General features: G+C 45.4%; 1 protein-coding gene across 1 annotated transcript in view; it reads right to left on the bottom strand.

The window, feature by feature from the left end:
• ADAMTS7 (ADAM metallopeptidase with thrombospondin type 1 motif 7) overlaps positions 1–16,511 on the bottom strand; it is a 625,092-nt gene that overhangs the window by 554,236 nt on the left and 54,345 nt on the right. The window lies entirely within an intron of this gene.

Here is a 16,511-nt window from a genome sequence, read left to right on the forward strand (position 1 = left end):
AGCGCCGTGTTGATCTCTAATCTAGAATGACTAACACAATCATGGCCTTCAACAAGAACTAACAACATATACGATCTCTTCTTAGATACTCATTTATATGTGACTACCATGCAATTTTTCTTATAAAGTAACTTTTTTAAAGAACTCTGATACCCTCATCGGGTCTAGTCCACGCTATAGAAAACTCTATAAATAAATAAATAAGGGAAATGTAGTCAATTTCGCTCTTGAGGGCCACATTTGGATAAGTGCTACCAAAAGATGCATCAAGGCAGAGTATTGGTGGTCAGGCTTTGATCGCAAAGTTGAACAATGCATAAGATAATTCATTCCATGTGCCTGAAGCAACATGTCAAAGAAAGCTGTAGACTATCCACCTGTATTGTCTAACAAGGCGAAGGCTTCGTGGAAGAAAATAGCTGTAGACATTTCTAGTCCCTACAGCGTTCTGGTTACCACTTCCAAATATGTCATGGAGCCTATTGATTACTGTTCATTGTAGCCAGAAATCAAATTTAACCATCAAGTAACCACTGATGAGGTTATCAAATTCTTGTCTGACTTATGGGATAGAGAGGGCATTCCGGAAAATATTGTGACCGATGATGGTGTCCAACTTGTGCGGTACACCATGCAACAGTTTTTATCATTTAAAGGTGTTGAACATATAAGATATTCGGTTTATTATCCCCAAAGCAAACAATTGGTTGAGATGTGGAATGGAGTCCTGAAGGAAAAGTTCCAATTGGCTTTGTGCAATGGTATTAAATAGAAACAAGCTGTTAGCTGGTGTGAGCGTATTGCACCACACATAATGACATTAATGGGAAGGCACCTTTTGAAGTGATGAGGGGAAGGAAACCAAGAACCGTGTTGATGAAGGGAGGAGAAAGAGTGAGGTTGAACTGAAGAGAAGGATGGGATGATGGAAGTAGCTACTGGAAAGTTTAATGTAGGTGACTGGGTTCAGGTGAGGATTATTTTATTGGGAAGAGATGTTAACGTTCTCTCATCCTCTTCAAGTAAAAAGGTTTGATCTTTACTCCGTACTTCTTAGTCATGGTATAAAAAGTTTGGAATTAGAAGAGGTTGCTGAAGTTTCATGATAGTTTCATGATAGTTTGTGTGAGCAAGATGGAAATTTCAAGAGAAACTGTTCTGTTGAAATCAAGCGCTTTCTAGTTAGGTTGCACAAATCGCCAAAATGGTTGGAGGATTATGAAGTTTTCAACTAATGTTCTGCTGTATAGTGTTAATATTATTCCATGCAATAGTTATTGTACAAGGTGTATTTGTCTAGCTATGTTGGCATTGTACTTAACTCTGTAGCATTCATATGTATATTCTTGTTGAAATTGTGTTTAGGGAGGGAGCTGTATTGCACCCTGTCATCTGCCAGTGGAATGTTGGCAACATCATGCTGAGCGTTGAGAATAATTCCTTTGGGCGATTGGCTGATGAGCTCCCTCCTGATGCCAGCTGACTAATAAACATATCTTTTCCAACTTACTTTTGGAGGTGGCTTTGTTACACACATCTAGCTGAACAAAGTAAATATGGCACATAGAAAATTGTTCTTCTCAATTGTAGAAGCACTAAACCTGCTCAATTTGTAAAAGGACCACACATTAGAAAACATACCCAGGATGCCATCTTTATCATGCACAAGACTATATCAATCTTCAAAAATGAAAGGGCCACCTGAAGTGAAAACCATCTAAACACCTTCGATTGCAAATGCTGCAGAAAAGCCTAGACCCTTTCCACAAGAAACCCTCTTCCAGTGTGCATGTAAGAGCTTGGAAAAATCCATACTTAAGGGATCTAGACATCAAACTCAAGAGGAGAAGACAAGATATCTGGACTGAAGCTAGAGAAAACAGACACCAATATTGGTTCACTAAGGAATTTATGGCCTTCAGAAGTTGGAACAGGGCAGGGCTCTTGGCGGGTAATGGAAAAAGGGCACAATGAAAAAGAGGTGTTTCCAGCTGCACACCATGATCTGTAGGATATTCACAGGAACGTGATGAGGATACATTATTTAACTGTCATTATGGAATTAACCTAATCAGCAAGGAAGCTTCAGAAGATCGTTTCTGACTTCACAGACCGAAAAGTGCCCTCAATCAGCATTATCCTCTCACACCTGGCCTGTGACGGGAAACGTCCTTTAGGACGAAGCTGGAATCACGCTGTGCCTTCGCAGCACTAGCAACAGAATGAGTGCGTCTTTAGCACGCTATCGTTCTGCAGGCAAGTAGTTACAATGACTTGCTTAAGTGAGCGCAGTGGTTAAGTGGTATTGGAATTAAAGTCCAACACCTTCTCTACTGTTGTGCAGACTGGAGTTGGAATAGTTAATTAAACTATTCCAATACCCAGCGCCCCCTAAGGCAAGTTGTTAAAACGACTTGCGTGTAGAACAAATGCGTGCTAAAGACGCATTCGTTCAAATGACGCAGTTCCTAAAGCATGCGTGAAAAACGCATGCGGAATTCCATCACACATTCCCCTGTGACACCTTTGCAACACACACTGCCGCCAAACCTTCTGAACACCACCAAAACTTCGAAATTAATCTTATTCATCATCCACCTATAACAGCGAAAAATCTATTTTCTGTACCTTGCCTTGTCCCACCAATATAAAGAAAGTGTATTGGAGCTGGTAAAGTTATGTGCCTAAGTCCCTCCCCGAACTGTGCTCTCCTATCATCACAAAGAACATTGCTATGTTAACCACCACAGCAAAACCAGCTCGAAACCCTGTTAAAAAGGAAGTATGGCACGTAGACAGGTCATGTAGAAAACGTTTACAGATTTATTCTTCAAGTTGTATCTTCAGTTACAGGTTACAGGAAGATGGTAAGTTCCATGTAATGCCCCACTAGGAGCAGCCTCCTTGCTGCAGCCTCCTTGCTGCTCAGCCCATGCACTCCATCTGACTCTTCTTCCAGCACAAACACTCTCAGCATTCTAATGACCTCACCACTGGCTGAGCAGCAAGGCAGAGAAGAGCAATGGGGAGGATGGATTATTTTAGCAAGTAGATTACAAACCACATCCCCCAATTTCTCCCCCGTTATAAAGACAATAGAAAATATTGTGGATGCAAGATGATAAAACGCACAAACAACACGTCCAATAAATGTATCAAAACCACACAGCCTAAACAACTAAGAAGGACACTAATATAAAAGTGGGTATATCACCCTGCCTCGCCACACACTCAGGGCAACTACTCACAAGGTATCTTTCAACCTTTACACAGTGGGTATCTCACAACCCACCTCACCTCAAACTCAGGGCACAACTCTAACAGGGTAACTTTGAACCCTTCCACAGAGGGGATATCGCCCCACCTTGCCTCACATCAGGGCAGCTACACACAGGGTATCTTTCAACCCTTAAATAGTGAGTGTCACATACACCAGTCACGTTCTAGTCTTCTTCTCTTTTGTTGAGACATCAGATGATACGCATTGCGGATATGCTCCCTGAATCCGCTCACATTCTAGACTCTTTTCTCTATGGTTGTGACGTCAGTTGAGGCGCACAGTTGTCAGTGTTAATTTTCCTAGCTGACATCACATTGGCCCGAGTGCTTGCTCCTCTGCAAATGCCATGACCAGTCCTCTCGTTCCACCACATGAGCTGATATCACACCTCCTGCCATTGCTCGTGGCTGCCTCCTAAGTAACCTTCACGCTCCTCCGCTCGAGCTGCCACCATTAAGACCTCACAACAGCCCAATGCTGGTGCAAAACAACGCGCTAATGGTAGTTAAGTACACGTGCCAGTTGAGCATATATTGAATAATAACCTCTCACAACTCAGCATGCGTTCTCACCGTATTAGGGCTGAACCCTCTCAAAACAACACCACCGCTGCAACGTATTGCCAAACTCTGCCTCAGTTGACTTTAACTTGAATTAATTCAGGTTGCCAATTGTTCGTGAACATTTCCAACCCTGCACAGCGGCGGCAGACACACGATCAGATCATATCTTGGCCCTACACGAGTTTCATTGCTGTATAAGCAATTCAAACACCGGCTCACTCCTCACCACGAAAGTAGCATATTCTGTTCCTCTGTAAACCATTAGGTAGACCCACACAGTCTGCAGGCTGTCTGCTGGTTTGAGACACTTGTGGGGCTCAGGGTGTCCACTTGTCTTCTTAAATGTTTATTTTCTTCTCAAGTCTTCAATTTCTTTATCCTCCTGTCTTCTCCATAATTTCTTCAACATTTCCACTAGTTTCTTGTTCCACACGCATAGTTTTTTTCCGGTCGCCGCCAGCAGGCACAGTCTATGCAGGTAACAGTGGTGAGGCGGTGGGGCCGCATGGGGGGGTGGTGGGGGGCGGGGAATTACGAGGTATGATACAGAGGGAAAACTACTTATTTATTTAATTTTTCCTCTGCATCGTCCCTCGAAATTCCCCCCACGTGGCCCCTTCGCAGTTACCTGCAGGTACCGCAGCTGACCGCCAGTGTTAAAACAAAGTATGCCACGTAGTCAGGTCATGTAGAAAAAGATTATAGATGTATTCTTCAAGTTGTATCTTCAGTTACAATTTACAGGAAGATGGTAAGATCCTTATTATGCTCCACCAGGAGCAGCCTCCTTACTGTTCAGCCGATACACTCCAACTAATCCTTCAAGCACAAACACTCTAAAAATTCTAATGACCTCAGCACTGGCGGAGCAGCAATGCAGAGAACAACAACAGGGAGGATGCATTATATTAGCAAGTAGATTACAACAAACCCCATATATTCCTCTCTATTCTATGTAAATTTCGAAGACACTCTCACTAATGTATATCAACCACTACTGTAGAATCCAGGACTGGACTGTTCTGACATGGCAGACTACTGCGTCATTTTTAAGTGTTTCTGCGTGAGCAAGCTGACTGAGAAAAAAAATATAATGATCTATATTCCTTTAATATAATGTCTCAATGGCTGATGCCTAGGTTGGTTTCCATCCAGGATGTGGCACTAATTGCTCACTGATCACAATCTAGGATGATCTAAAGTCAACGTTTGCCAGAACAGGCTCACAGCTATTTTGCTAATCTTTCTTCTTGCAGCTTTAAATGAAGTTAATCATCCCAACTCTCTGCTCAGGCTTAAGTCAAATTAGAATTGATTGCATTTCTTCTTTACTTGCTGGGAGACTACAGATCATCTCACTTCAGTCGTATGATTCATAACCTTTCTGGAGCCCGAGAGCAATCAGAATTGACCAGGTTCAACTTGTAAGAAATGAAGAATCTTACCTCTGGTGTTCTAGGGCTTTACCTTACTAGTGAACATAAAACTGAGCACCAAGTGCATCCCTTTAGCACTAGAATCTCTGAGTAATAAAGATAAACAGTCCACGGCTTACTCAGGGAGCTTGTGTGGGGGGTAGTAACACAGAACTCAACAAAACTCAGAGCAACAATTGCAACATAAATATCTAGCAAATGCTTTCACCTATAAATGAAAAAGCACTTTGATCAAAACATTCTTTAAAATTTAGAGGGCGATTGTAATGTTCACTGCTTTACCTGGGGAGAGATCACAGAGTGAGGTAATCAGATAAGGCTGATCAAAAGTGTTTCCTTAGGCAAGGGTATCTTAATTATATAGTCAATTCAGCTGAGTACAAGTTACCCCTGGAGGAACAAGTGGGTTGCGTTCACTGAATACCATTCGGGGCTCACAGGGAACCCTTCAAAATGTAGTGATGGACTAGCTGTATGGAAAACGAAATATGTTCATAAGTCAAGTATTCTTCCTGCAGTGCCTCACTCTCGCATCATACCTTTATTTACTTCAGTACGATGGAACATGCTTCTGCCAATTAGGAGGTTAGGACCGCACCGCTTCTACTGGTGTCTGTATGCACATAAACCATGGGAGAAGCCATGTTAACTCGGTCATGGCCCAGCTGAATTTGCTTCTCTCTCTGGTCTCTGCAGCAGTGCGCAGTTGTGGCCCTCCAGTCAAGGAAGGTGGTACTGCTGTGTGCCTGACTGACTGCTGTGTTCTGCACCTGTTGAAGCTGTTGGAGCAGAGCAACAGGTACTGCTGGAGTTATGTAGGTGGGAGAGTACGAAGGCAATAGCTTCCTGAAGGGCCTGTGAGTGAGTCTGAGCAAAATCCTTGTAACAAGTTTACTTCATCCCTGACATCAGAGGGCAGAGCTTGGCTTCCCTTCCACGGTCCAAACATGTGACCAAAGACCAACAGAAATTGGATCCCTGCCATCTGTGGCAACCTATGTCTGGAAGCCAGAAATCATAACAGACACATAACTCTCATGAATCTCTCGAATTAATCCGGTAATAAATTATATTTCCACACCCTAGGACCCTGAGATGTGTTTCCTTTCCGGGCAAGTATCACCTTCGTCCTCTCCTACCTAGATGGCACCAACAGTATCTATCAAGGGCAACTGTTACTCTTCCCCAACAGCTTCAACAGCTCCAGGCCACAGCAGCCAGATTTCTACTCCACCTTCAATCATAGAACCTATCACACCAGCCGTGCAAGTGTCGCGCTGGCTCCCAGTAACCAAACAAATTCACTTTAGGGTCCTCCTCTTTGCACATCTGACAATCAAAGCCATTAGATATTTTACCTCAAAAAAGAGCTATTTCCCTGCTCAGCTTTCATCCCAAGGTTCAATAAACTCAAATGGGTGGCGCCCCAGTCACACATCAGACCAGTAACCTTCAAATTTATAACCAATATGAGATGAGATGCTGACAGAACATTTCGCTCCACATTGAACTTCCCATGCAATTGGCAACTCACGCTCTGTATTCTTTCAGGTCTCCTGCACCACACTGGGCTTTGATCCACATCCTATCTAGTGGGAGGAACATGTATATTTTCATTATAAGTCTAATGATGGCTTGTCATTTCCAAAATGACCTGATCTGCTATTCTATTATAAATGTGTCACCTTTCACTCTTTCTTTAATCACCGTGCTGGACTACCAAACCTGTGTTTGTAGTGGTTTTATATACTGTGACATTTTCTACAGCTCTATATGCACCTCTACTAGTCATTCCCAACACACCCTATGACCCATGCCTGTAGTAATCAAGAATCCTACTGTACTGAGGACACAATTAGCAAGGTGTGAGGTTGTGCTTAAACACACACACAAGACGATTCGTGAAGTGTACCAAACTTGTTTATTTAACTTCAGTTGTAACCTGTCGACCTCAGCCACAGCCTCTTGCCAAGAACCTCTTCACACAGTCCCCGGCGCTCGCTCTGGAATGCTGGTCGCGGTGACATTCGAAGTGATGTCACCGCGAGCAGCTCCATTACACGCGGAGCCGCCGGGGGAAACAGAGGTGGGAGATACCACACATCCCCCTCCCCTGCGGAATGAAAAGTGGGAATAAAAGAAGAACAACAGTGTACAGAAATTAACATCATGACATATTGACCTAAGTCCAGTATGCAGGAAGTCACATCATAACATATTGATCCCAGTGTCTGGGGGGCCTGGTCACTCTCCTACTAGACCTAACACCTGGGTGTGAGACCGGCAACGGCTTCCTAGCATTGGGACGATTGTTACCTCCCACATCACTTTTCTCCTCCCCCTCACTATCGGAGTCTTTCCCGGGTGGGTGAAACCGCACTACTCTTACCAGGTTCCATATTTTCCCTTCCTGAGTCTTCACAGCGTTCTTGAACAGTTTTGTGATCTTGGTTGGACCACTGTATCCAGACCAACTTGCTCTACCAGTAGGTGTCCTGATCTTGATGTTATCTCCTACTTTGAACTCAGCCTCCCGCGTAGATTTGAGACGGTCGTATCTTTCTTTCCTTTCCCTCATGGCTCCTTCTTGTTTCTCTAGGCTTTTAGTTTCTTTTGAGTGATCCGACCATCCCTTGTGCCACCCCATCCATCCTGGGGATAGCTTGGTGTTGGGTACCCTTGCCCTGAGCAACTCGAAAGGAGTGACCCCCCTCGTTTGATGCGGGGTGAACCTGTATGCTTCCACACGTCTCCACATCTCTTCCTTCCAGCTCAAACCACTGGCTTTCGCGAGTTGGATGCTTTCCTTGAGGGTTTTATTGAAACGTTCGATCATGCCGTTAGTCTCAGGGTGATACAGGGCACACCGTTTATGTGTGATACCTCTTCCCTCCAGGAAGTCTTCCATCTCTTTGGAACACAATTGCACCCCATTGTCTGTGAGTAGGCTGCTGGGTAGCCCCTCTCTGACAAATAACTCTTGCATGAATTCAATGACAACTTTCGCCGTGACCTCGCTCACTAGTCTCACTTCCGGCCACCTAGAATACATGTCCATGAGCACCAGAATGTACGGGGTGCGTACTTCTCCTGTCAATGGACCCACAATGTCCAGTGCCACCTCCTCCCAGGGTCCTGACGGGGGTGGCCTACATACCATCGGTGGTGTCATTTGCTTCAAGACTTTGTCACTGTTGCAGCACGGAATGCAGTCCCTAATTTTCCTTTCAATTTCAATGTCCATACTTGGCCACCAATAGTTCTCTCTCAGCCTTTGCTTCGTCTTGGTGATACCCATGTGGCCTTCATGGGCTATTTCGACTAGGCTTTCTCTCACCGACGCAGGCGGTACCAGTCTTGTTCCCCTGAACAGGCATTCATCGACCATGGAGAGCTCATCTTTGACCATCCAGTACGGCCGCATACTCTCCTCTTTTTTGTCTTCTTGCTTCCACCTGCTCTTTATTCTGTTGTACACCTTCTCCAAGATTTCATCTTCCTTCATAGCGTTTTTCCATGTTTCTTCTCCTATTGCCCTCTGGATAGCGCAGACATTCTCCATCTGGTGTTCATCCGCTTCAACATCCGCCTCCTTCTCTTCCTCTTCATTCACGAGTCTTGACAAGCAGTCCGCTGCAAAATTGCGCGTACCAGGGACATACTCGACGCAGAAGGTATATTCTTGAAGACTGACCACCCATCGCCTGATCCTGCTGGAGATGGCATCTAGGCCCTTCTTGCTGAAGACTTCGACTAGCGGCGTGTGGTCAGTACGCAGTGTGAATTGTGTGCCCCACAGGAAGTCTCTGAATTTGCCCAGTGCCCAGGAAACTGCCAGAGCCTCTTTTTCAATGACTGAGTAGTTGTTTTCAGACTTCTGGAGTGATCTAGAGGCGAACGCAATGGTTTCTTCTCCGCCACTGCCTATTTGTGTGAGGACCGCTCCCAGCCCTTTAGCACTTGCATCGGTGGTGACTACTGTCGCCCGATTGGGTATGTAGGACTTCAAACTGGGGGCTTCTGCCAGTGCTTTTCTTACATCTTCAAACTCCCTTTGACACTCTTTACTCCAGTTGAACTCTGACTCTTTCTTCAATAGCAACCTGATGGCGTACGTCCTTCCTGCAAGGTTCCGTATAAATTTCCCATAGAACTCCAACATACCCATGAATGACTTGATTTCATCCTTGCTTGTGGGGGGCATCAAACTCACAATAGTGTTCTGGAGCTCCGCTTTAGGCCATATTCCTTCAGCTGTCACTTTGTGTCCCAAAAAGTCAAATTCTGCGCAGCCAAAAACGCATTTTTCTTCTTTTAGAGTTAGCCCTTGTGACCTGAACCTTCCTAGCACTTGTCTCAAAGTCTCATCATGCTCTTTGTGGTCTTTAGCGAATATCAGTACGTCGTCCTGATAGCATACGACGCCAGGGATGCCTTTCAAAATGTTCCCCATGAGCCTCTGGAACACGGCGGCCGCCGAGACCAATCCAAAAGGCATCCTTTTGAACTTGTACGCGCCCATGGGTGTCACAAACGCCGTGAGTTCTTGTGACTCTTCATGCAGCTTGATCTGAAAGTATGCAGAGGTGAGGTCGAGGGTGGAGAACACCTTGGCCCCTTCAAGCAAGCTCATCATCTGGGTGATGTTCGGAAGGGGGAATCGATCAACCACGACCTCTCTGTTGAGCGCTCTCAGATCAATGCAGAGCCGGACCGACCCATCCTTTTTCTTAGCGGCCACAATGGGTGCCAACCATTCCGTCGCTTCCACTGGTTCGATGACCCCTGCTTTGCATAGTCTCTCCAGTTCAGATTTCACCTCTTCTTGGATGGCAATAGGAAGCTTCCTGACCTTGGCTATGACAGGCTTGGCGTTTTCCTTCAACTTGATTTTGTGGCAGTAATTCTTTAGGCATCCTAGTCCTTCTCTGAATACTTCTTTAAACTCAGACACTACATCATCTTTATATGAGATTATCTCCTGTATTAAAATCTGTGGGTTGCTGTTGGGATTGAGATATACCCCCAGACACCTGTGGGGTTGTGCTTAAACACACACACAAGACGATTCGTGAAGTATACCAAACTTGTTTATTTAACTTCAGTTGTAACCTGTCGACCTCAGCCACAGCCTCTTGCCAAGAGCCTCTTCACACAGTCCCTGGCGCTCGCTCTAGAATGCTGGTCGCGGTGACATTCGAAGTGATGTCACCGCGAGCAGCTCCATTACACGTGGAGCCGCCGGGGGAAACAGAGGTGGGAGATACCACACAAGGTCCAGCATGCACCAAATAAGACAAAGTAACCTTGAGTGCGCACTCAGGGCCTCATCAAATTGCACAAGGTAAAATTTATGCCACGTGGGAAACTGGCAGCAATCATGAGCCTGCACTTGCCCTCCGAAGCATCTGACCTCACTGATGGCAGACCTAGGTAGGCAAGCATCAGTCTCTACCATGTTGGACAGAGGAGACCACAGACTCAAACCGAGCTTGCCTGAACCCTGACAAAGTAAGCAGAGCAATTGGTCTCCAGGGATTTATTTAGGAGGCATATATGGGTCTAGTTGCTCGGCAGAAGTAACTGTCTCAATCAAAAGGACGTTTATCAAAAAGGAGGGAGAGGGAGGCTAATGGTAGCTTCTGCCTCCTGAAATACAAAGTGTAACACCTACATCCATAAAATGGATCGTGTGAACCTAGCCATGGAGAAGGTTTTATCAGGACTGCCCAAATTTTGGTCTGTGCCGTCTTGGAAAAGAAAATTATTTTCTTGAGTCCCCTCACTCACCCATGGTTGCCCTTAGGTGACATGCTTCATCATTTGGGCCATCCCAAGCATCTACTGCTTGGGGAGTGCTACGACTTGCGAGGGATACGTAGGAGCACTTTTTGTGAAGCTATGTGTAGTGCAGTGTGTGTGGTGGAGTGGTGATTAGTGATAATTAAAAATACCTAGCTAGTAAGCCAACATTTTATTCTTGCCTCTAGTTGGTATGTTAAACAAGCATTGGAAATGCAATAGGTCTCGCAGTAGTAAAGTTTGAGCTATAGGTGTTATTTATTTTTTTGTTTTTTATTTATGTGTTGTTTTTTCTAAATAGCTAAATTAATAGCTTTCGTCTTTACAAAGCCAATAGTTATAATTTGTGTAAATGTGACACCTCTAGCATTTGTAAAGCAACATGTTTTGTATTAACGGGACTTATATGTGACTTATATGTATTGATATAAAAAAAATCAATGGCTTAAAAAAAAAATTAATAATTAATACGTAAATAAAATGGATTTTATTTTATATTGCCAATAGCTTAAAGTTTATTAAATATATTTAGTGAAGATGCTGTGGTTGCGCTGAGTGAGGGTGAGTGAGGGTGAGGGTGAGTGAGCGATTGAGGGTGAGTGAGGGATTGAGGGTGAGTGAGGGATTGAGGGTGAGTGAGCGATTGAAGGTGAGTGAGGGATTGAGGGTGAGTGAGGGTGAGGGGTTGAGGGTGAGTGAGGGTGGGTGAGGGGTTGAGGGTGAGTGAGGGTGAGTAAGGGTGAGTAAGGGTGAGTGAGGGTGAGTGAGGGTGAGTGAGTGAGGGTGAGGGGTTGAGGGTGAGTGAGGGTGAGGGTGGGTGAGGGTGAGTGAGGGTGAGGGTGAGTGAGGGGTTGAGGGTGAGTGAGGGTGAGGGGTTGAGGGTGAGTGAGGGTGGGTGAGGGGTTGAGGGTCAGTGAGGGTGGGTGAGGGTGAGTGAGGGTGAGTAAGGGTGAGTGAGGGTGAGTAAGGGTGAGTGAGGGTGAGTAAGGGTGAGTAAGGGTGAGTGAGGGTGAGTGAGGGTGAGGGGTTGAGGGTGAGTGAGGGTGAGGGTGGGTGAGGGTGAGTGAGGGTGAGGGTGGGTGAGGGTGGGTGAGGGTGAGTGAGGGTGAGGGGTTGAGGGTGAGTGAGGGTGAGGGGTTGAGGGTGAGTGAGGGTGAGGGGTTGAGGGTGAGTGAGGGTGAGGGGTTGAGGGTGAGTGAGGGTGAGGGGTTGAGGGTGAGTGAGGGTGAGTGGTTGAGGGTGAGTGAGGGTGAGTGAGGGTGAGTGAGGGTGAGGGGTTGAGGGTGAGGGGTTGAGGGTGAGTGAGGGTGAGGGGGTGAGTGAGGGTGAGGGTGAGTGAGGGGTTGAGGGTGTGAGGTTTCGGGTGTGTGACGGTGTGTGAGTGTGATTGAGGGTGAGAGGTGTTGTTAGGCAGAGGGTGTGTGACGGTGTGTGAGCGTGAGGGTGTGTGAGGCTGAGTGTGAGTGAGTGTGAGTGAGGGGGTGTGAGGGTGATGGGGTGTGAGGGTGAGGGGGTGTGTGTGTGTGTGAGGGTGAGTGTGAGCGAGGGAGTGTGAGTGTGTGTGAGTTGTTGAAGGTGAGAGTTAGGGTGTGTGAGGGTGATGGTGTGAGGGTGATTGAGGGTGTGTGAGGGTGAGGGGATGAGGGTAAGGCTGTGTGAGGCTGAGGGGTGTTGATGGTGAGAGAGTGTGAGGGGTGTGAGTGGGTGCGGCTGTCCGGTGTAGTGAGTGTGAGCTTGTTGTGAGGGGTGTTATTTTTTGAGGGGAGTGAGGGTGTGTGAGTGTGTGTGAGTGTGAGGGGGTGTGAGTGTGTGTGAGGGTGAGTGTGGCGGGAAGAGGGCATCAGCTGGCAAACCAGAGAGCTCCCTCAGACCTTGGAGCGCCAATTGGCTCTGAAATGAAAGGCCACTTCGCCACACACACAGTGTACACACTTCCAGCTGCTGAAACGTTGTTCATCTGTGCTTTCACACTTGTAATCAAAAGCCCGGGCCAACCGCGTAATGGCCCGACCACTCACGTCTTATTCCAGGCCGAATTGTAATGCAACAAACATTGTGGGGGTTGATCGTGTGTCTTGTTCTGCAGAGAGCTTTCTGTTTTCACAAGCTAGAAAGAAACCGGGACCGAAAAAAAACTTTAAAGTATGTGCCACACAGCTGTTCAAAAACTGATACGCATGGTTTCATTCTTCTTGAACGCAGTTATCATTTGAAAAACTGTAGTTTTCTTGAAAATCCAATATTTAAAATGGGACGAGTCGCAAAATACATAGAATAAAAAAGTTAATTTTCGAAATGCATTGCTTTACACATCTGTTTTTCACACGACTTTTAACGTGCATACCCATTGATGCAATTTAGGGTTGCATGCATGTGTCTGTGTATATATTTATATATGTGTACATACATGTTTACATTCATGTTTATTTTCCTGCAAGCACACTCACACGCTTAGACAACCTTCATACATGTTAATGTATCTATCTACTACGTCGAGTATGTGAAGCCGTGTCTTGCAGGCAACGTGAACAGTCCTAGCGTGTTTGTAGACTTTATGGTAACCGATTTGTTATGTGACCTTGAAGTCGTGTGTAATATATAACGGGCATGATTTTTTTTTTTTTGGTTTGTCTGCAAGAAAACGTTTATCACCTCCACGTGGTCGATGCAAAATCATGGCCCGTTGGCTTTTGAAACTTTTAATCTTGGAGGATTCGCTGGTTATAATGGCGCGGTAGCATATTTTTTTCAACACAGGCTCTCCATCCGTGAGAAAATATAATCTAAGATTTGGATCTCAGGAAAGCATATAGTGTAGCTGGAAACTACATCACGAGAAGCGGAAAGTGCCTGTTATTTAGAGCAGGCCAAAATATTGTTGTGGGACAAATTGTACATTCACTTTCTCTGGATCCGCGAGCCTCCTGTGAGCGTTCGGACTATCGCGAGCAGCTTACTGGGTGAAAATTCGCCGGTCCGAATGGACGTGCGTTATTTAATATACTGCTGTAAATTGCACACCCAAAAAATAACAAGATGGCAACATCATTCTGTCTCAGGGCTATAAATAGGAGTAAGTGCACGAAGAGAACCTGCTAGGGTGGAGGGGGGGTAGGGGGGAGCAGGGTATGCATTTATCTTTGTGATTTTCCATTGCGCGAACAGGGCGCCAGAGAGCTTTACAAAACAATCAGCTTACTCAAACCAATGCAATAACAAGAGAAACACCGAGCACGGCGTCAGTGTTGGCATTGCTGGGGGGTAGGGGGTAAGTGGTGAACTGTGTGCAATTTGAAGATCATGGGTCCTGCGCTCACTAATGCAGCTCTCATTGTTAATGTGCTGTAACTTTCGTGAAAGTTGAGGTGTGTTCTCTAAAGGGAATGACCAAAAAAAGTGTAACTAGAAATCCTTTCTAAGATGCATGGCCTACGTAAACAAGGCGGGCAGGGGAGGGGGCGGAGCGGGGAGAGCAGCATGTGGGTGTTAAGAAGCCGGGCCTTTGAAGTGAAGCTAAGCTTCACTTCAAAAGGTGTCGGAGGAATGCGGGAGAGAGGAACAGATGGCGATTGCGGCTGTGCACGCGCTTTTAAGCTCAATGCACATGCGCATTGAGCTTAAAAGTCACGGGCACTGCAAGGAATCGCCACGATTCCTTGCTTCTCAGTTAAAAGTTGTTTAAGCCGCAATAGGCTCGCAAGCTCGATGCGCATGCGCATCGACAGGCGAGACCTAAAAAGGGGGTGGGTAAAGGAAAAATAACTGTTATGTGGTCACAGTCCCTAATATCCTGTCGACATTTTTCAAGGTGTCCCCTACACCTTTTCTTCAGGACACCATGAGGGCCAACCCTCAAGGTCTGTATTCAATATTATTTTCAGGAAAAAAAAACAAATGTTGCCACCAACATACAAGACCTGTACTTTTTTGAAGAACGTAGAATGTTTTTAAAGGTACAAAGTAGAATATTTCTAGTCATTTATAGAGATTTTGGGGCTTATTTACATTGCCCTTGCACCGCCAATACGTCACTTTTCCCATATTAAAAGTGATGCACCAGCGGCACTGGGGGCTTGTAAATAAACCCCTTTGAGTGCTACAAATCTGCAAAAAACGTGTAGGCGCAGTGCTCTAGTGGTACACAACTTGTAAAAAGAAATGGAGAAAAGTAGCATGTTACACACGTAGGGGTCTCTTTACTAAGATTTAACGCCGTGTTTGTTTCATAAAAGTGATGTAAACCGACATGAAATCTTTTTCACCTATTTACTTTACAGCATTTACACTGGAAAATAATTTGAAAGTAACGCAAAGCAATGCATAAAGCTGCTTTGCATTACTTAGGGCCAAGCGGGTGTACCAACGGTTGTGCATGGGCGTTCCCATGCAACCACCCAAGGTTTCTGATGCTAAGCCTATTTACTTAAAAAAGTAAACAGGGTTTAGCATGAGAAAATAGCGCCCATTTAAAATAGATGCTATGAAGGAGAAATGCTTTCATTTCTCCTTTCTTTTCTGACTTTTTATGTGTGCTGCATTGTACAGCACACAAATAAAGTGGGAAAAGGTTTCAAGTTAGTCTAAGTATCTTATTTTGAACTGGAAGGGAATCCTTCTAGTGCAAAACCTAAGCTAGACTTATGGACACAACATTGCACTATGGTGCAAGGGTATGTCAGTGATGCACAGCCGCACATTTCTGTGCCGGCGTTAGGAAGAGGGGAGAAGAGTGCCATATTTCAGAAAATAAGTCGCTCTCCTGCTCTCTCATTCTCACCCAGCACAGCGCATCATTTGCGGCTGCTGAACTGCGCTCCATAAGAATCTATTAAATTTGTCCCCAAGTGTTAAGCAATGGCCGCTAAATGTCAAATGGTGAACTATGGCACAAAGAAATACATGTTCAAGGGCATTCAGTGGCTAATAGATTGGAGGTTGCCAAACAATTTGAGTACTGGAGCACTGCACCAAATCAGACTATACAAGTAAACTCCCGAGCTTGCTCACACCAAATCGGATGAGGTCAGAACAATGTTGCATCATACCAAAGGACGGGGACAACACAGGTATGTTCTTAGTCACTTAAAAATGCTACTTTATCCTTTGACTCATTTCAAGATACAAGTTTGCATCTGTACAGCATCAAGTCACGGTAACATGTTTGGAGCACCTCAGAAGATCCGACGCACAACACTAATACTTCTCACAGTCAACATTACAACCATCCACCCAACCAACTATGCATGTTAGTTCAAACTTGCACTAAATCAGATCAATTAATCAGGCACCCAAACTCTGGCATGAGCCCAGATGGACAAGATCACCAGGCATGAAAGCTCAGGATCCCAACAAACCAGACAAGGCCACCATGGTGCTACGCAGTCACTCCAGTAGTGGTAACACGTACTACAAATACCAATATAATCCAAT

This window comes from Lissotriton helveticus, chromosome 3_1, assembly GCF_964261635.1.
Source record: "Lissotriton helveticus chromosome 3_1, aLisHel1.1, whole genome shotgun sequence".
NCBI lineage: Eukaryota > Metazoa > Chordata > Amphibia > Caudata > Salamandridae > Lissotriton > Lissotriton helveticus.